This window comes from Haliotis rubra, unplaced genomic scaffold, assembly GCF_003918875.1.
Source record: "Haliotis rubra isolate DU_JTF1 unplaced genomic scaffold, ASM391887v1 Scf377, whole genome shotgun sequence".
Lineage (NCBI taxonomy): Eukaryota > Metazoa > Mollusca > Gastropoda > Lepetellida > Haliotidae > Haliotis > Haliotis rubra.
In genome coordinates this window covers 433880-455313 of record NW_025767054.1, presented here as the reverse complement: position 1 = coordinate 455313, position 21434 = coordinate 433880, and the positions used below count along the sequence as shown (strand labels likewise).

At 38.2% G+C, this 21434-nt stretch overlaps 1 protein-coding gene across 3 annotated transcripts in view; it reads right to left on the bottom strand.

Annotated features, from left to right (window-relative positions):
* The window catches only part of LOC124286161 (RAC-gamma serine/threonine-protein kinase-like), a 63725-nt gene that overhangs the window by 34697 nt on the left and 7594 nt on the right, over positions 1 to 21434 (bottom strand). The window contains exon 1 of one of the 3 annotated variants that reach the window (XM_046722512.1): positions 7659 to 7767. The exons of 1 other annotated variant lie outside the window; for it this stretch is intronic. The gene's annotated coding sequence lies outside the window, so the exon portion shown is untranslated. Of the gene's footprint in view, positions 1 to 7658; positions 7768 to 21434 lie in introns of those variants that run through there. One more of the 3 variants, XM_046722510.1, reaches the window with a different exon arrangement.

Genomic DNA, 21434 nt, shown 5'->3' with positions numbered 1-21434 from the left:
ATCCCGATACGAACAAAACTATCGATATATTTATCGTTGATAAAGTATCACGATTATCAATACTACGATATATCGTCACAGCTCTATTTGACATAATGAGGCACATTCAGGCAGATGAATGTGTGTGCAATTACAAATTGAAAACTATTTCGCAGGCAATGATCAATAACAATTGTCACAAATTATGTCCTGTGAACTCGTATCAGGTGCTGATTGACAATGCGTGTACATGTACCTCATTAAGCGTTGCAGCAAACAGAGCAACACCTGAGTGAGTGGCATGTGGTCTTTGTATGTATAAAAACAATCATCTTGTTTACGAAAAAAGTTAGACACTGATTTTGTTTGCACTTAATGCCACTTGTTTTGGTGGATGTTTCACCATGTATGCAGCATATTTAAAGGAACATTGCAGGCGAATGTTCACATTTGTATACATTATAGTGAGTGAGTTCGGTTTTACACCGCTTTTAGCAATATTCCAGCATATATCACGGCAGGGGACACAAGAAATGGACTTCACACATTGTGCCCATATGGGGAATCAAACCCGGGTCTTCGACGTGATGAGCGTATGCTTTAACCACTGGGCTACCCCAACGACTGTGCATACATCATAACAGGGAACGCTATCCTCAGATCCATACATACATAATGCAACATGGGAGTCGTAAGCATTTCTTCAGCTTCTTGCATGGTTTTACCTTCACTTACAAAATGCAAACATGTGTCCTCTTGGCTGACTGGCTGATATTCTTTTAGCGTTTTTGCAATATTCCAGCAATATCACTTACCAGAAATGGGCTTCACAAGTTGTATCCAGGGGAATCCCCCGGCCTCAATAAAAGCTTTAACCACTAGGGTACCCCACTGCCCCTCCTTGCTGGTAATATGAGGGTACTGTAAAGTACTGCACTGTAGGTATTAATGTGTGTCTCTTCAGTAGCAGCATTTTCTGGTTTCTGTGTCCATTCTTCACATGTATGCATACTGGGTGCACATTTGTACATTGCGTAAACCCCTGTACTTGCCTATCCTACTGTCCATTCGAGGACTAATGATCCAAAAGGCCTGTTTCATTGAAAACTAGGTTGTGTGTTAAAATGTTTCAATACCATGATTATTAAGAATTTATTAACTGTTTCTGCATTTGATATATTCAATATTTAGTATGAATGTTTGACTTTGAGTCCTCATCCAGTTCCTGGAAATAAATAATGATTCACAAATTTCCTAGTTAGACCAATTGTACGTTGTATTAGATTCTTTGGACCAAATTTAATCTTTGTGATTGAAATAGCAGGACCAAGGGAAGCATCAAACAGCAACTCATCAAACAATTACATAATATATCAGCCCATATTCCAAAGTACTACACACGAATATGGTAGGCTAGGGTATATATGGGGTATTTTTAACAAAATATAGAAGAAAATGTGTGTAGAGATGATTGCTATGTCCAGCTTAGTTTACTAAACAAATATGGTCATCAACATGATCATGGTAATTGTAATCTCAGCACAAACACGTGCCTAACATTAACAGGAAATGAAATGACATATCTTTATGTCTAGTGATTATGGTGGTGTTTTATTGCAAATTTTACCCGTGAAGGTCCAGGTTAGAATATTAATCTTCAGTTACCCATGCTTGTCTAACGGGATCGGGTGGTCAGGCTCGCTGACATGGTTGACACATGTAATGGGTTCCCAATTGTGCAGATCGATGCTCATGCTGTTGATCACTGCATTGTCTGGTCCAGACTCGATTATTTACAGACCGCCACCATACAGCTGGAATACTGCTGAGTGCAACTAAACTCACTCACACTCATTATAGCAAATTTATTACCTGTTGTCCTTTCACATGAAAGTGATTTTTGCAGTTCATAACAATATGTTACCTAAAGCTTTTACCAAAAAATTATACCCAGAAAATACTCAAGTGCGCACATTCAAGAGTTGTTTCCCTTTCATTGAAATACAAACTGATAAACAAGTGCTGTTGGTGAATTATTTAAATATATACAATTTGAATACACAATGCCATTAAGAAAGTGGTCAAATGTAACACATTATATTTGGGATTACACTTTCTCAGTAAAGTACAGATTCTAGTACTTTATTGGGGTTGCAGTGGGGTAGCCTAGCGTTAAAGCGTTCGCTCTGCACGCCAAAGACCAGGGTTCAAGTCCCCACATGGGTACAATGTGTGAAGCCCATTCTGGTGTTCCCCGTCTCAATATTGCTTGAATATTGCTAAAAGCAACGTAAAACTAAAACTTACTCACTATTATTGTGTTGACTCCAATCCAGGGTTCGAACCCACACATCGGCTAAATGGACTGTACCGGTATGTATTTACATCTTCCCCTACCACTACCTGGTCATGCTGAAGGGTGATAAAGTGTCCAATTCAAAATGATACTAGCCACCTATGGCTGCAGACCATTGCCAACATATCCATGTTCACATGGATCAAAATTCAACAATTGCCAATACACACATGAACAAGAAAAAGCAAACACATGCTGTTATATTTAGAAAACAGATGTCAAACCATCTGTTACATTGATTTTTCACAAAAATGGATAATACTGTTAATCAAATATTGTGGTCCAATGTTCAAGTCTATCCAGTTGAAGCTATAACCAGAACATTGTTCAAAATGTAAAAAGCCTTATAAATTATGAATCTGAAGTTCAGAAAAACCTTAACGCGAGTCCAAAACAAGCTGGGTGTCTGTTGTCTACTGTTTTGTATTCATTAACATACACAAGCCTGATTTGTGCCCTGAAGAAGGAGGTCATTACCCTGTTTGTGGGAAGTGCATACCATATTCAATGTAATTACCACACCTTTGACCATCCATTCAACAAGCAGTTACTTATAAAGCATACAAGACTGCTGGTTGGAGTGAATATAAACATAAATCGACTTATGCTGAAGATAAAACACACAATGTCTACCCGAAACTTCTAAATTATAAAAACTTTTGTTAGCTGTCTGGTCAAGAAAATTCCTGCATAGTGCATGTTATGACAAGCTGCTTGTTACTTATTCTGAAATCCCCACTGGTGTTCAACAAAATCAACTACAGGTATTTGTTCTTTGAATCCAAAATGAGAATACAGATGATATTAATTGTATTAAGATCAGTCTCAGTAACCTGGCAACCAAATCAAAGGACACCAATCTTTGCCCAACGTAATTTGAAGGAAACTAATGATTGAGTGAGTGAGTTTAGTTTTACGCCGCACTCAGCAATATTCCAGCTACAGAATGTATATGGCGGCAGTCTGAAAATAATCGAGTCTGGACCAGACAATCCAGTGATCAAGAGCATGAGCATCACTCAACGCGATTGGGATATGATGACATGTGCCAACCAAGTCAGCAAGCCAGACCATCTGGTCCCATTAGTCGACTCTTTATGACAAGCATGGATTACTGAAGACCAATTTTAACCCGGATATTCACGGGTGTGAAAGAAACAAAACAAACACTCCTGTTATGAAGGATTTGATTTGTTCCGCTTTAGTTAATGCATTCTGCTAACCATTCCCACTTTTCAATTAAAGGTTCCTGTTTTAGAAGATTACAATTTACAAGATGGCAGCCTCCATGTAACCTACCGTTGCCATGTGCTCTGAAATAAAACCCTTGGAACATCGAACATACACTTTTTTTCAACTCCATAGCATGCATGATACTATTGCCACTAATAAAAAAACTGGGACTAATACAATCCCGTATGCCTCAGTATGTGTGCCTAGTGTTTGAAAGTCCATAAATTCAGACTAAAACCAAATGGAAAGTTCAGGTTAGGAGTCTCAAAGGTTCTTGTCCAAAACGACAGGAGCAAAGTAGTCTTTGTCCTCTCTCTTTGTAATATTGGTCAAGGTCTGCAGCCTAAGCTGCTGCTAATATACCCCACGGCTTCCCCACTGCTCACCTAATATGATGAATACGGTACATAGGATATACTTTTTGGCCCCGTTTGTCACAAGGGAAGGTGATGGATACATGCCCCAAGCCAAAGATGACAGGAAGTAGGGGGAGCCACTTCCTCAATCATACTTAACATCCTTTTATCTTCCGACATCATTTGTAACTTGCAATACAATGATCCATAGCTGTTGCCCTTATATCCTTCTTATCTCTGCAGGTCTCATTACCATGGAAACATTGCCATTCATAACCCTTCAATGTCATCATGACAAGATGTCTAACAACAACATCATTGTACAAGCAGCTACATAGAGTAATAGTGTTCATGCGTTGTTATCAACTGGTTATTGCACATCCCTTTGTCATTATAACATATCATCTGACAAGTGAATGTGCTGGTTATCAACTAGTTATTGCACATCTCGTTGTCATAATAACATATCATCTGACAAGTGAATGCACTGGTTATCAACTGGTTATTGCACATCCCATTGTCATTATAACATATCATCTGACAAGTGAATGTGCTGGTTATCAACTGGTTATTGCACATCCCGTTGTCATTATAACATATCATCTGACAAGTGAATGTGCTGGTTATCAACTGGTTATTGCACATCCCATTGTCATAATAACATATCATCTGACAAGTGAATGCACTGGTTATCAACTGGTTATATCATGTCCTGTTGTAATGATAACATGTCATCTGACAAGTGAATGTGCTGGTTATCAAATGGTTATGGCATGTCCTGTTGTCTTAATAACATATCATCTGACAAGTGAATGCACTGGTTATCAACTGGTTATGGCATGTCCTGTTGTAATGATAACATCACCTCACCTGACAAGTGAATGCACAATGGTTATCAAGGTTGTTTATCGTTGACATTACATTGTTTTGCTTAACACCGCACTCAACAATACTCACATTGTTCCAGCTATATGATGGTCCAGATTGAACGATCTAATGATTAATATTACACTTGATGCCCCTGACTAAGGCAAGGGAATTTACTGAATTATAGTTTCCAGTCACCATTGCCAAAATTTTAGAGTTCTATTTTGGCTGGATGAACACATGCTAATTGATTCTTAAGGTACCATGCAAATACTGGTAGACTGCAGCATGTGCACAGCGTGTGTTCCGTCCATTGACAAGTATTGTCCAAATCTTATCATGTTTTTTATCAAGGGGCTAAGGTAAGTTGATGCACTTCAAAAGGTAAACCCTGTTTTATTGCTTTATAGATCTTGTTTATTTAAGAAATTACTTCAATATGTTTTCTGAGAAAATCAAGGTGTTTACACAGTTTTTACAATCATAACTTCATTATCACAAAAACATATTTAAGTCTATTCTTATTAATGAACATGTTAACCTAAGTATCTGCCTATTTAATGACGAACACAAAGGCCTAAAAAAAAATTGTTGTGGTTCCGATTAACCGACCGACCCTTGAATTCTGGTGCCGACCCTATTTTGTTTTAAGCGGACTGAATAAAATAAACTTTCAGATACCATTGTTTTTTCCCGGCACTTACAGATATCGGTCATTCTTATAGAGAAAGTCGACATGATGGACGTAAGCTTGATTGAATAAACAATTACACATTGTTACATGTGTTAATAGTTTATACATTCCTTCTAAAAAAAATTATGTGAAAAAAAAATTCCTACCTACCTACCTAGGCTAAATTTTAAAGAGGTGTAATCAGAACAACATTTTTTAATTTGGCCAAAACTATGTGGGCCCTGCAACCTATGTTGGTCAAATGGTGACCAAACGGATCAGCTGTGTCTTGTACGTCACTCATCCCTCTATACCTTGAACAATGCTGGCATGTCAACTGCTGGTTTGTCTGGTCCCAACTTGACAATGTACCGACTGTCATCACATAGCAGGATATACTGCAAGTGCAGTGTTAAGCAAACAAAACAAGCAAATACATGGTGTAGCTGTGTTAATTAATCTGTCACTGTCTGTCCTGCTGTCGTGATAACATGCTATCTTGGTTTACATACATGTATGTACCTGCTGACACGAAACTTTCAGATAAGTGGAAAATTTCACCACCAAAATGACTCCCACACAAATGTCAGCAATAACGTCTCTAGACTTGCACAAGGTAATAATTAAAAGTTTCAATGATAATTTCTAAAAAATATAAATATCCATCTTACAGACTGGTGTCATTGTACTGTCCGCTTATCTAGACTTGCTTCTTTAAAGTATAGAATTACTATACATCCATTGACTTGGCCTTCAGTACAGCCTTGGAAGCAAGGTCATAACATTTCCAAAGTAGACCGATATTGGAAGGGGTGAAACTCTCAATCTGTCATTTGAACATATTGAAAACTGTTTCTTTAATTATACATGTTCATACTGCAGATATCAAATTATAAGGAAAGAAAAATGTTTTGGAAAAAAAGATGTTCCTTTTAACATGCTGAAAATACAACCATGACTACATGCTCAGGAATCAGAATGTAGGTTAGTTCACAAAAATGATGGATAAACATGCTGACAGTATTATTTGTATGGTTGAATGAACTTGACACAGTACACATGAAGATATTGGCAACCCTTGATCTTATACCTAAGTTAGTCCATCTAGTTCATAATCATTCTCTTGTCTTATTTCATCTTGTACCAGGAAATAACATTTACCAAGAGCCAATGTATTAATAAATGAAGATTTTTTAATAGTGATCAAATTGAACATGAGACACACCTTCAACTGAGAAATATATTAACAGGCAAAATGATTTCACTGAACACAAGTGCTGGTTATCATGGTGATTACTTTCACATCTAAAACTTGAGCTCCAAAATTAACCGAAATCAAATGTAGTAATCATTCCAGCAGTATCACAGCAGGGGACACCAGAAATGGGCTTCACACATTGTGCCATTTGGGGAATTGAACCCGGGTCTTCAGCATGACGAGTGAATGCTTTAACCACTAGGATACCCCACCACCCCTAAATCAATTGTAACATTATATCTTAAACCAACATTTTAAACAGTGAGTGAGTGAGTTCAGTTTTATGCTGCACTCAGCAATATTCCAGCTATATGGCGGCGGTCTGTAAATAATCGAGTCTGGACCAGACCATGCAGTGATCAACGGCATGAGCATCGATCAACGCAATTGGGAACCGATGACATGTGTCAACCAAGTCAGCGAGCATGACCACCTGATCCCATTAGTCGCCTCTTACAATGAGCATGGGTTACTGAAGATCAATATTCTAACCCGGATCTTCATGGGTCACATTTTAAACAGATGAAAATTGGAGATCAAATCTAAATATCACTGACCTGAAAAGACAATGATGCCCCTAGCAGCTCTGTAATTGTCATATAATGCTGTTGTCACTTACACATGTTAGTGAAAACACAGTACAATCAGACATGAATATGCATAAACAACGAACATGCATTACAAAGTTCAAAGCATATAGCACAGTTCAAATGGCTACTGGCAAGCTCATCAAGTGCCCTAAAGCTTGGTATATGAGGACAGCTTTCCCTGATCCTCACCGACAAACAATGTGACGACATACACGCTTGACAGGTGAGCCAGCCAGCCAGCCAGTCAGACAGTATGTATGTCACATTGTCAGAGCCTGCAGGATTAACATACACTGACCCAGGGCTGCAATATTTGACACCATCAAACACTGACACCACTCCGTACCTGTTTATATGCCACTCTCATCAAGTGTTTACACCTTCCACCACGTTGAATACAAATATCTCTACTTGACTATTTCCCTTCATGACTGTTATCAAATCCACAAGGAAGGACTAATGTCAGCTACACTATTAATAGTCAAATAATCCGTCTGGATGTGGTGGACGCCTAATTAATACACACTAGGCACAGATCTTCAAAGCTCCGATAACATGTTTACGATGTTGTCTGGCAGCTGGGAGTAGCACTGACCGTACACACACATGACCACCTGACCAGTTCCAACCACCTTGTCTCACTGGCTAACTTGGTGAGGCACAGAGGTTATTGACCGTAACAGGCTAGCTGGATGTGTCCAGCAGGCCTTGTTTTGAGTACTTCAGGGACACGGCAGACCTCCAGATGACCCTTGTACACAACATGCCAGTCATTGTTGCTGCCTCCTGCACAACTGTACACATGGCTCAGTGGACATGATGTTATGTAAGGGAGTTATTTAGTTAGGCGTGACCTGAGCTGGCCTCAGCTGCCCACAAGACTGTAAATGTAATCTTAACACAGCCTGGAGGGAAATGGAAATCACCTAGACTTGGATTCAGTCGCTTGCATGAGCTTTACCACTGTCACATATTTATATTTTGAAAAATTGACTTGAATTCTTCAAAGCGATAAAAGGTATAATATTTGTTGGTCCATATAATTGATTTTTGTCACGTGGTAGGGTCACTAACTATTACATGCCATCAATTTTTTTATCATCAATATCAGACCCGTTGATGAATTTGTCAGCCAAAGACGTGTGAACATCTACAGGCACTGCCATATTTTTCTTGAGTAAAGTGCACACCTAAACATTATTCACACACCACTCTAGAGGAGGCTGAGTATTTTTAGAGAAGTTTTTTTTGTGTATTATGTGCACAAGAAATCTGCTTCATATCACTTCAGCAAATTCAGGTATGAATGAACACATATTAACAAACTTTGTCAAAACATATTTGAAATGAGATTAAAAATCACTAGACATATTGATCTAAAATTGAAATTTTATCTCCTGTTGTTCACTGATGAACATACCATGTCTGAAAAAGGCTGCAGGACAACTGGATGTGACTGATGATTTCGATCCATAATCTGACTGACTGAGTTTGGTTTTACGCCGCTTTTAGCAATATTCCAGCAACATCGCGGCGGGGGACACCAGAAATGGGCTTCACACATTGTACCCATGTGGGGATTCGAACCCGGGACTTCGGCGTGACGAGCCAACGCTTTAACCATTAGGCTACCCCACAGCCCCTCGATCCATAATCATTTGCATACATCATTTAGCCCTGACATCTTAACACTGCTCACCATGAACAGTAGTAAGTATGGTTTTACACTGCCTTTAGCAATATTCCAAATGTTTACTTATATAAATTTGAAAATCATTTAACATGTCAACATTCATGCATACTAACATATATATAGTGCCAATACCCAGCTCAGCTGCTCAAAGACGCTTTATTTTCCCTCGATCATTGGATTCAATCTCAACGGAACATCATAACAGTGTTCACTAATGGTGTTTCAAAGTAACTGGACATTGGGTCCTGTAAGTTTCAGATGTCTGTCTGACCCATTAAAAATTCACAGGACCCATAGAATAAAATTAGACACTCATTACAGATTTAACATTTCTTATAATTGGCATTGAAATTATTAACAAACATATGATATATCAACAGCAAACAAGTGTCAATGTCACATATAACAACTGCAGTCAAAGTCATTGTGAAACATACAGTCAGACACTGGGGCAGGTTGTAGATTTCTATCAGACCGTTGGCGAATCTGCCGGATTTGTCAGAGGGTCAGATGCTATTCGTGAACACTGCATAAAACTCTTGCAGCCACATTAGGTGCACTAAGTTAATGTGCCTGTCCTATCCTTACCAGGTACCCATTCACAGCTGGGTTGCCTGGGACACATAGTCACAGTACTTTGTCCATGTTCACTGCACGTTGCTGTACCTGCAACTAGGTGTCTGCACATATTTATGTGGCCATTATCTGGCCACTTACCAACAGATTCGTGGGTTCTTTTAAGTGCACAGGGTTGTGAACTGTACACTAGGGGTTGTGACAACACTGAAAGAGTCTGCACACAAAATTGACTCCAAGGTTTTTCACACTCGATCTGAATTGCCTGCATCCCAGTGATTTTCTGAGGAATAAGCCCTTCACTCTGAATTATTTTACTTCTTTTGAAGATTGATATAACTTTGTCTGGCTATTACTGAACACGATCATAAAATATCACATTATTGAAAACATCCAATACATTGTGCCGATGCCTGGTTTCGAACCTGCAACCCTTCGACTACTAGCTTGGCGGTTTTATCCACTAGGCCAGTGTTCATGAATGGTGTTTCAAAGTAACAGGACATTGGGTCCTGTAAGTTTCAGATGCCTGTCTGACCCACTGAAAATTCACAGGACCCATGGAATATATTTAAACACACATTTCAGATCTAATATTTCTTATAATTGGCATTGAAATTATTAACAAACATAAGATTTATAAACAGCAACCAAGTGTGACATGTCACATATAACAACTTCAGTCAAAGTCATTGTGAAATATGCAGTCAGACACTTCTGTCGGACTGTTTGCGAATCCGCCAGATTTGTCAGAGGGTCAGACGCTATTTGTGAACATTGCTAGGCTACGAAGGATTGCTGTGAAAAATGAGACTGTCAGTATAAATCATGTGTTCCTCACAAGACGGGTCGTGCGGGCAGCGCATGTGCAGGACACAGGTAGCGCGTGCAGATCACACTTGGGCTCAGGAAATCGGGCCTATCTTGAATTCTTCCCTCCCCAATTTCCTTCTACCGCGGGCTTACTTTTTCAAACAAAACCTTGGAGTTGGTTTTGATCCTTCACAAAAGACCCTGATGACAAAACACAGGGATCAGCTGTCTGGATATCTGGATCATGAAAGAGCTCTTAACATTTAAGTCTTTGTCATCTACAACCTGTTACTAGTGCAGTTTTGGGGCCCACTTTGACAACGATATGACTGATTCACATGCATCAAAGAACATGCATACGAATTAAACCTTACAAATATTCAGCATCAATTAAAATGTTTACTGAAATGAGGTTCAAAGTTATAAAATTTAGTACAAATTTCTACTACATTTAACATCACCTGGATCACTATTCAGCCCCTATAGTTCCCAACTTGGCTGATGAATTAAATTTTTAAAGAAAGGATGAACATGTCAGCTAGTTTGAAATGTGTCATGTCTACTGAACTGAAACCCTTCTCAGTTGATGATGCTGACTTTTGCACAGTATGATGTCAGAAAACAATGAAAATTTGATGTTGAGAGATTTGACTTTTCGAATCAGACACCTCTGTTGCACATATACTCATGGAAACAAATAAGGGAACACATGAAAGTACAAGTGTTCCTTTATTTATTTCCAGAATTTCACCCACAGTGCAATACATAGCTTGTGAAGAAACCTGGAAAAGAATAAGGGAACACTTGTACTTTCACATGTTCCCTTATCCGTTTCCATGAGTAAATATCCAAGGGTTCAATTGTCTCAAGTCCATATTTAAACACAGATGATAAAACCCTAACCCTTAATTCAGAAAAACACTTTGACTTTGAAACTGTCATGGGAACAAAGTTCCCACCACATAAATATTCCAGTCCACTATTAGCCACCCGTCTATACTTTGGTCTTGTGATCTCCTGTAAATAATCAAGTCTGGACCAGACAATCCAGTGATCAACATCATGAGCATAATCTACTCAATTGGGATACGATGACAGGTGTCAACCAAGTCAGTGAGCCTGACTACCTGATAATGTCAGTTGCCTCTTATGACAAGAATGGGTTACTGAAGACCAATTCTAACCCCGCTCTTCATGGGATGTTCAGCTTCACACAAACTGAATATAAAAAAGTAAGCATGGACATAAACAATTGACAGAACAGGCGTTCTCAGATCCAGGATTACGACAATAATATTATTATTCAAAGTTTAAAAAGAATCCACCGTAGAGTTGCTGTCAGATTAATGGCAAACAGGGCGATGGGGTAGCCTAGTGGTTAAAGCATTCACTTGTCATGCCGAAGACCCGGGTTCGATTCCCCACATGTGTGAAGCCCATTTCTGATGTCCCCGCCATGATATTGCTGGAATATTGCTAAAAGCAGCGTAAAACCCAACTCACTCATTTAATGGCAAAGAAGGGGTTGTCCACAAGCATGTGTCACCAGTTCTTCCTGAATTTTACATGCCTTGACTAGCAGACTTAAACTGAACCCTGCAGATAAGAAACATCACAAGCCCATGGCAAAGTCTAGGCCCTAGCCAGTACAATAACAACCGAGGGCATGTTCTCCCTACGGCCTTGTGGCAGTGGCAGCCACAACCTGGAGAGCAGTTGGAGAGAGCAGCAAGATCAATACCACAGCATATAGAGGACTTCACTAACATAAGTCCAACACCACTGTCTCCCAACACAACAAATCTATATATACAACACTGGTCACATAGCCCAGCTCAACCTAAGTCAACAGAATACTTAGAAATCTTACAACTCTTCATTTTACTCCTTCAGGAGGCCCTGGTACTGAAGAGCATGTTTGTTTATCAGGCCTATCGTACACTCTATTTTTATTCCTCGGGAATCCTTAAAAGATATCTTTATGGCAGGCTTGGACAAATGATCAATACAAAACCATCTTTCAGCAGATGTTTACTTTCTGAGACGGACAGTAAGCATTGAAAGGATATTTAGTTCAGAGGATTACCCCTAAGTTCATTAGTCCTGATTCGCTAGCGTATTTAGTGAATCAAACCGTGTCCCTTTACAAATCAATTATTTTTTGTGGTCACAGGAACCGAATATTTACGATTATTTTTAAGAGACTGTTTTTACTTGGCTCTAGTTTGTTGTTAATCTAAGAGAGATATGCAAAACTGGATTATATCCAAGCCATGCAGTAGCGTAACTTGTGTCATTTTGCCTAGACCCCTTATGAAACTGTCATTAGGCTATAAGAAGCATTGTTATCAATGTATTGCGCTTTCTGTTTTATCGACAAAATATCATTTAAATGTTTTCACTTAAGCAATTACATGACAAGTTTGTTTCTTTAATTTCTGGATATTCATGTATTCATGAACAAATATTTACGCAAAATTGGATTCTATCTAAGCTCCACAGTAGCGTAACTTGTGTCATTTTGTCTAAACACCTTATGAAACTGTCATTACACAATAGTATAAGCTGCACTGTTATCAATCTATTGCTAATTTTGCTTTATCAAAAGGTATCATTTAAATGCTTTAACTTAAGCAATTACATGACAAGTTTGTTATTTTATTTCTGGATATTAGTGAGTGAGTGAGTGAGTGAGTTTGTTTTTACGCCGCTTTTAGCAATATTCCAGCAACATCACGGCGGGGGACACCAGAAATGGGCTTCACACATTGTACCCATGTGGGGATTCGAACCCGGGTCTTCGGCGTGACGATTCTGGATATTAAACTTAAAGTATTCATGAACAAATATTTGTATTTGTTACTATTCGTAAAATGTACCCTGTTCACCCTGTAGTGGATTTGTTGCAGCCCTCGTAATCATGCATACAGGTGAATCATGCATACAGGTGGTTATCTAACTCATGCAAGGATGTCTTCTTGTATGTCCAATGATAAAATGCCATTAAAAGTCACAGAAGTTAAGCATGTTAAGCAAAACGTGTATCCTGGGACACGATTTTCATGCTTGGGATCAGAGACACTAATGATAGCAAACACAAGATACAAAAATATCACTGTCCATCTAAATCACTGACATGCACCGCAACATAATTCATAATGTTCCTGATAAATTAAGCTTTTTACTGAAAAAATGTCACTTGATGTGTGTTACACAATGAGTTTAGCTTTCAACCAAACATCCGTAAAAGGGCTCACGTGATTAAGGAGACACAGTTTGACATAACTGAGACGTGGAACACTGATTATGGCTGTATTGAACTCACAAAGTGACTCCTTTCTTAAAAAAGTACTAAATCATTAAACTGAAAACTATACTGCTTGTAACATGCTCAGTGTGTAACTATCCTCAAACAAATACGTAAGACCGACAGCAAGGACCATGAAGTATATTTGAACAAATTTAGTCCCATATAACACTCATGACACGAACAAGCTTCATTTAATTAAACCATATTCATACATTTGACTGGTGTAACAGATAAACCCAGGAAAGAAGGCAACCAGAGGCCACCCAACGTGACATCTAACTAGAAACAACAACTCCTAAATTGGTCACAATGTAAGCCTTACCTGTGTTTCCGTGTATTGACAAGGCAAGTTTTACTGGGTAGGTGCCGGCAGGGCAGCAGACTGTCAGGTCATTATACCCACCCACTTCTAACACAGGTGTGGGTCAGATTACTTACAGATTACATAGGTTGATATTCAGAACAGATTACAGTTTAAGAATGAACTGCTACTCTCACCTGAATAACATAGCTTTTAAATAACAGTCAGTTAGATTTATTGGTAAAAAATACAAACACCCATACTTGTACAAGTTGTAGGCAATAACAGATTTTTAAATGATTTTCAATTACATAAGTGAGTGGTTAAGTTGAGTTATATGCCACTCCTCACAATATTCTAATCATGAGAGTTTAACTACATTAGTATCTAGTTGCACAATGAATGGTTTGGTAGGGTATACAGCCGTGCTACCATTACACCCAACCTGGTGAACTGTGAAGTGTCTGTACAACCATTCACACAGCAAATAACTCAAACACTGTGTTCACTAAGGGAGTGAAATATGGGTAGAGTGACGCTTGGTTGTATAATGAACTTGTCTATGGAGCATGTCATTTAAAAATACACATAGCCTTGATCAAAGACTGAACTCTCAGCTGTGGAAAGTTTTGTATGATGTTATATACAGGAATTTATCACATTCTAAATAGCACATGACAGGCAAATAAGGAAATTCATATTGGTACCAAATTCGAATTTTTAAAAATGTTTCTTAAATTCAGAGATAATGTAACTGTGCATTCAGTACCATAACCAAAAACAGAAAACTGATATTTGTCAGAGACATAGAAGTCACCTATACAAGCCATAACATTAGTTATAACCATATTATCAAGATATTGAAATTGTTTTATTCCAATTTAAGAGCTTTTAATGCCATTTACTGCACTTTGGGTCAGATTTAGACCCTTGAGCAGGTCAAGATCAATACCTGATTGAACATAAAAGAATAGCCCTTGTGTCCATTCAAAGGAAGACCTAGTCTAGGTCAAATATAAGAGGTTTGGTGACTACCACATCATAAATTGTTTCAAAAATCTTTGATATATTAACAGTAGAAAAAACTTAAATATTCAACTTATTTCACATACCTATTTTTTAATGAATAGGTTTTCATGAAGAAGATATTAACATGGATACTGAGGAAAAGTTTAATTCTTGAAATGTGCAGTTTGATGAAATTTTGAATTAACATGAAATGTCTACCAGCAGAACGTTCTTGAAAACTCCAAATGTTCAATAAGTTTGAAGAAGTGTTTAAATAATTTCATGTTAATCCCTGCTGACAATGTTCTACCAAACTCTATATTTTTTTAATAATTTTGGTGAAGGGTTTACATTTCCATGGTAACCAACACTAATGGATTGATAGAAAAAAGGCCAGTGATAAAAACTTTGTCAAAACCTGCTAAACATTTTTTCAAATAAAGCACTATGAAATAAAATAAAACACTCAAACATGTTGATTCTACAGAATAACTGTTTCAGAGTCCTACCATTGTTACACCTTTAAAAAATATTTCTAATCTTGACCACAATCATGAAGATGAACAAGCCAAACTAAAAACAAGCAATAATGAAAACTCACCATGATTTGAATACCGTTTAAAATGTGCAGTATATATACTCGACACACCTAGCCTGCAGATGTACGAGCTACAGAAGCAACAACATCAATACGGCTAAATTATTAACTGATAATTCACAACACAGAAACGTTCAGGTGAGTCACAATTCAGGACAGAGTCTCTGTGTCATTCACAGATTCTTCAAAACTGTGAAGCTGTTGCTAAAGTAACGCTAAATAATGTGTTGTAACCTGTATATAGAAACCTACTGTGAGAAACACACAGGTTGACAGAACATTTTAAAGACCCCTTGAGCATGTTCGGGTAAACTGTAACGATAAGTCATCAGCTATTACACAATCAGGTAGCGAGTAGAAATGATCAGTTATGCCTTCCGGGTATGTGGAGTGCATGTCACTCAGTTTCCATGTCATCTGCCTTCTGGCTTCTTGGACATATCCTGCCCTCATTTAATCATGCAAAAAATTATGATTATTTTTATAACTGGATTTTACCCTGACCTACAAATCTATGGTCAAGAGGATGCCTATTTGCTAATTGCAAGGGTCCTATAAAATAATATAATTGTGTAGTGTACTGAATCACCTTATTCCGTATGTGTTTTTTCTGTATGTGTGTGCATTCCAGAGTCACATTTCTGTTGTTTCAAAACCTTGTGATAAACATTCATCAGTGTGATAAAAATATTATTTGAACCTGATAATGCTGATGCCTTTGTTCCTTTTAAAAAGGTGGTACACTATTTCTCGATATTTATACCGTTTCACTATTGTTCTTCCAGCTGATTCATTTAGATTGTGCCTTTTAAACAAGTAAAACTGAGTGAGTGAGTGAGTGAGTGAATGAATGAGTCTGATATGCCAACCATAAAGTAGCAAGATCAAAATTAGTAGTTTGACCATAAAATTAGTAGTCAACTAAATACTTAAAATCATGATGGATTCCGAGAAAGATAATATGACACTAATCAAGAGTGAAGCTTTAATTTCACATACCTCCAACAGCAGATTTCCAAATTATCAGCATTACATTCCTTCTTGTCTCCTTTTGGCGAAAATGTATGTTTTTGTCTATATATCCGAATTTTAATGAATTTTCTTCAAATTTCATAGAATTTCTAGTGCAGTCGTATTGGCGTAGTTTGAGGCTAAAATCTGTAGCGACTACGATAAAATCGTAGAGGTTGAGTGAGTGAGTGAGTGAGTGAGTGAGTGAGTGAGTGAGTGTTTGTTTTTAAGCCACATTTAGCAATATTCCAGCAATATCTCAGTAGGTGACATGATTAATGGGCTCCACAGATAGTACCCAAGTATGGAATCGAACCTGGGTCTTTGGCATGACGAATGAACAATTTAACCACTGGGTTACCCCACCACCCTGCACAGAGGAGTAACATTAGCTTGTACATTTGTGATGACCATGTTCCTATCATGCACAGATCATTTATAATGTGAAATAATGCAATATTAACCATGGTAAAACAATCATTGTTTCATACAACATGAAGTACAGAAGTTATCTCAAGGTACTGAATTAATAGTCAACCTTTTCGTATCGTGTCTTAAATTTAAAAGTGACCGGGGTTGGGGTTTGCACATTTTTACTTGGATGGTGAGTGAGTGAGTTTAGTTTTACGCCACACTCAGCATGATTCCAGCTATATGGCGGCGATTTGTAAATAATCGAGTCTGGACCAGACAATCCATTGATCAACAGCATGAGCATCAATCTGCACAATTGGGAACATATGACATGTGTCAACCAAGTAAGCGAGTGGTCGCCTCCTACGACAAGCATGGGTTACTGAAGATCAATATTCTAACCCGGATCTTCACGGACTTGGATGGTATAGAGGGTTTGTTGGACAACACATTCCAGTGGTTGATGTCATGAACACCAACCTACACTGATGGGATAAATGCATTAACCAATTTGGGAAGTTTGTTTCTGTTACTTGCCTCTTATGACAAGCATGGCTTGTCAGATCTTGTCACAGAAAGGTGACTAATGGGAGTAGAAACATCACTGTTGAATACAATTTCAATCTCTGATCAATGATAAAACCTAAAACATTCTTGTCATGGTCTGTCACACTCCTTCATATAATTAATAATAAATATTAAGGCTGTAATGATTCACTGGCATATTCGGTGAATCAACCCGTAGCCCTTCATGAATTCAATTCGGTATTCGTGGTCACCAGAACCAAATATTAACGAATATTTACGTTTTTTTAAGGGAACATGTTTTACTTGAACCCTTATGTCTTTTTCCAAAGTGAGATATGCAAGAATGGAACATGTACTAGCAATGCAGTAGTGCAAGTCATGTTAGTTTGCCAAGACTGCACATGGTACTGTTAACTATAACTATTACATACCAAATTTGAGTGTCATGAAATCACTGGTTATTGCTGTGACAAATCAAAACTGTCAACATGGGCGTTCCATATTGTACATCAATCACTTAACTACAATATTAGTTAATAATATTAATTATTCGTATTCGTTACCCAATATTCATGATACGTATCATATTCGCCACATAGTGTATTCATGCAGCCCTAATAAATATAATATTAAAACGCATTATACAATGAACTGTTTCCTACATTCTACAATCACAACAATGATACAGCCACTACCTTGTCATGTAGAAGACCTATGGGTTGAAAATTGGAATTTTGCTAGAAAACAATCCATGATTGATTCTTTTTCTAGAAGCTAAAAGCAATCAATCAGAAGTCAGACTCATAAATTGGCACAACACTAGTTCTCGTAATGGTAACACAAGATCAAACATCTGAAAACTACTACCACACACTAATCATGCAAATGCTTTGTCTTTTAAAACACTGAAACTCATCCATCCATCTCACCCTTCTCTGTTGATCATGTTCATCATGAACACAAACTTACAATGAAGTGAGAAACCCAGATTCATCAATCCGTGAAGATCCGGATTAGAATAGAATTGGTCTTCAGCAACCCATGCTAGTTGTAAAAGGCGACTAACGGGATCGGGTGGTCAGGCTCGCTGACATGGTTGACACACATCGTATTCCAATTGCGTAGATCAATGCTCATGACGTTGATCACTTGAGTGTCTGGTCCAGACTCGATTATTTACAGATCGCCACCATATAGCTGGAATATTTCTGAGTATGGCGTTAAACAACAAACCAAATCAAACCCAGGTTCCCCCTGACTGTGTCTAGGTTTGCCAACTCCATACCTGTGCTTGTGCATTTCCCCAAAGTGTTAAATGTCTTAGACCTACAGCCCTCGTGCACTAAACTGTCATGCTAATATATAACTCAAATACTGGTCAAATCAGAGTAAATACAACGCACCCCTACATGAACACAGTAAACAATAAACCAGACCGCAGCTCAACACTGTAAACAATGCAGCATATATAAATAAAATATCAAAACACAACTCCAGCCAGGAAAGATCAAAACATCTGTTCAGACAAAGTCCAATACAAATAAACATGTGATGAATCAACATTATCTTATTTAAATGAAATATCAATACACAACTCAAGCAAGAATACATCACAGCTTGTGTTCACACAGAGTCAGATACAAATAAACCTTTGATCAAATCATAGGAGCATTGTGTCAGTGAAAGGAAGCTGATCTGACCCTGGCATTGTAACTGAAGCCGGTGTCTGTGGTGGACAATACAAGGCCACCAGGAAATCAGCTGCATTCACCATGTTTGCAGAATCAGTGAATGTATGGGTTTCACCTAATAGTCAGTATTAGGCCATAAAATACTACTTGTTCTTCAGGTGTAGAAGTAAGGTTTGTTTCAGCTTAATTTGTTTAAGTGCAGTGTTTCACACATAAGGGTTGTTTGGAACTAGTTTGTGCTGGAATGTTGCTGGAATTTATAGCTACAGCAACAATATGTAACGTCAGTCCTGAAAAAAAAAATATGGTTTTCTTGACAACTATTTCCAGAAGTGATCCCATTTGGGTCACATGTGCAACAATGGGTCGGATGTTACATGGGAAACAAGCATTTGTTGTAGGCTATTCAGGTCTAAAACTACATTATCATGTTCATGTACAGCAATTGGTAAATAACTGTTCAGCAAATCTGTTTGTGACAAATATTTTGGAGGAGTCCGTGAAGTGTAGTATATCATGTCAATGTGGAAAGAAGCCCAATGTGATGGAAGACATGATGGTCACAAATCTTGCTTAGAAAAAACTCAAGAATATCGGCCATAATGTTCACAACACAAGAATTCTATTTGGGTCAATATGGGAATCAAACTCAAGATCAGTGCTTGATAGCATGGCTAAGGAACACACTTATACTCCACAAATTTCAGAACTGTGAGAAAAAAAAACTAACTGACACTGATCTTAATTGGTCCTAATTTGATTGTGCTCCAAAATACTATCTACTTGTGGCCCTGTGAAGGTTCAGGTTAGAACTGGTCACCAAGAATCCATGCTTGTCGTTAGATATGATAAAATGGATAAGGTGGTTAGACTTGCTGACTTTGTGGACATGTCATCGTAATCCAATTGTATCGATCGATGCTCATGATGCTGATCACTGGATTGTCGAGACTGGAATATTTACAGACTGTTGCCATATGGCTGGAATATTGCTGAGTGCAGCGTTAACAGCCAAAAAAATAAACAAACACCATCTTGTGGACAGCATTGCTGCCACTTGACTCAAATGATAAGCAATGCAAAGAATTTGGCATTTTCTCATTAACAGGACAACAAATGGTAGATTTAAATACCAGTGACCTAAGTCACCTCCATATCTTAGTGTAAACACTGACCATGCCTTTATCTACTACATAATCAATGAATGAGGTTTAACAGGAAGGAATAACACATGGGTCATGATAACAAGTCATCTGTACAACTGTAATTATCTACCAAATATGGTATAACAGTTTCTGTAATCACACTAACCTCTGCCTGTGTGCCTACCCACAACATGGGCTGCTAGCCGGTCACGTCAAGGACAGACCAGGTCTTAATGATGGGGTCCGTTTCAAACGAAGTCCATCTCAGGCAAAAAAGGAAATGACAGCCAAGGACATTAGGAAAACATATTTTATGATGACATATTCTACAGAGTTGGTTTCACAAAATCCAAGCAACACGAGGTGATATATTAACTCATTATCATGACCATGGCACAGGATAAAAATAGAAAATACAGCCGTGGTGTATGAACATACTGACCACTGCAGCCTACAACCACCAGTGAAGGCTTGAGTGAAAACAGACCAAATATCATGAGACAAGCCTTTCATGCAACCCACAGCCAAGAGTGAAAGCTTGAAAGAAAAACAGGCCCAAGAGATTGTGAGACAAGCCCTTGTTGATCCCCCATGATGAAGCTAGCATGTTGTCAGTGTGAGGCTGATGGACTGACTGTGGAATGAGGAACTTGGCTGGGCTGCACCTACTATCACCTGCATGTGATAACGCTAGCTGGTTCACATTGTAAACACCTAGCCTGCTGCAGGTAGATAATTACTTATTCAGTCCATGATGCACAGAGCTACATCCTCCAATTACACAAACCAACAAACCATAATTTTACAACTAATTCTAATCAGTGGTATTGAGTCTTACTTAGCAAACAAATCATTACCATTACTTTGATGGCACATGCTTTGAGTGAGTGAGTGAGTGAGAGAGTGAATATGGGTTTAAGCTGTTTTTAGCAATATTCCAACAAAATCATGGTGAATGACACCAGAAATGGGCTTCACATTGTACCCATGTGAGGCACATGCTTTGGATACCCCTTGTAATAAACAAAAAGAAC